We start from the raw sequence: 1,457 nt of genomic DNA on the forward strand, positions 1-1,457 counted from the left end.
TACCATTCTATCTTCCTGCTAAAAGTATCCCTAAATATGTGTATTAAATTTTTTGAGCTTTCCAATGTCGTAATGAGATTTATGTGACCAACAACAATAACATATCAATGATGGTAATATACTATACTTCATGATTGTTTTATCTTTACCATACTTCATATCGATATGAATTAGTTTATGCTATAGACAGGCTGCTATGACACTAACATTTGGCGCAGTTAAACTAAGAACAAATATCTTTTCCGCTAATCGCGTCACTAAACATGGAATAACAGAGGTGTTAACAATTCTTGCTATGCTAGATTTCTCCTAATCCTCCCCCCTTCACAGACACGTAAACTGTTTACCAGTGTGCATTGCACACGTGACCACACACGCGTACATGCACCTTTGCAGGAAAGGAATCGAAGCATAACTGCGGTGCTATTAATGCTCAAACTTGCGTGAAAGTCTCTCGAAATTGCCCTTTTACGCGGAGTTGGCTCGTACCACGTCCAGACAAAGGAGCAGTTGTTAAGATCACGCGCTCGTTAGTTTCAATGCTCGCACGCTCGTCAATGAACCCAATAAAACTTGATGACTCTCACAAAAGCTCGAAGAAACAACAAACCCGCTTCGTGTTTCTTGCTTAGATCATGGTGACGTCGATCGTGCCATCATCTGATGAGGAGCCAGATGTTGCTTATGACGTTGCTGTATGGCGTACTATGTGTGAGGAAATAGCGAAGGGAAAAATATTAGCTTTGGGTATTTTACTAATCCACTATAACCATAAGTGTAAAACTTAAGATCAAAGCACAAGCAATAGGTTAATTGGTTAGGGCGCTCCACACATCTGAGTAATATGCATTCACCTCGACTATAAGTAATTAATTATTGGTAGCCATAGCCCCGGTATAGCCTAATTGTAGCCAACATGTGGACTACAAACAGTTAATAGGTTAGATACGAATAGCTCTTACACGATGAAAAAGTCCTTAAAATGCCTGCTACCTATTATGAAACATCAGTCCGAATAAACAGAATGAAACATACAGATAAGAAGTTTCCGTAGACACGAACAACTTTATCTACAGGACAGTAGTTCACGAGTATTTAGGAATATCAGGAGTAGGACGAAATCTGAAAATAAAAGTTGGAAACCAATGTCACAGTCTGATTAACAAATACTGAGGAAGGCCGTGGCATTCTCTCCAACAAGCTGTATCCTTGACTGCTGAATAAGTAAAATACCTACAGGAGACAGCAGGTGAATTTAGCTTTTGCTCAATAAACTAAAATGTGTCACTTGGGACAAGTTACTTCCAGATGCAGTTAGGGGCTGAAACCGAGGCCTGCCGCTTCTGCATGTTTTATTCTTTAGCTGTAACAATGAACTGTACACAGGGCTCGAAATGTGATCCAGCATACATTGTGTGTAATTGGTAGTTACTTAGTTTGCTCATTCAAGGAGAAGG

Source organism: Penaeus monodon, chromosome 29 (genome assembly GCF_015228065.2).
Source record: "Penaeus monodon isolate SGIC_2016 chromosome 29, NSTDA_Pmon_1, whole genome shotgun sequence".
Classification (NCBI taxonomy): domain Eukaryota; kingdom Metazoa; phylum Arthropoda; class Malacostraca; order Decapoda; family Penaeidae; genus Penaeus; species Penaeus monodon.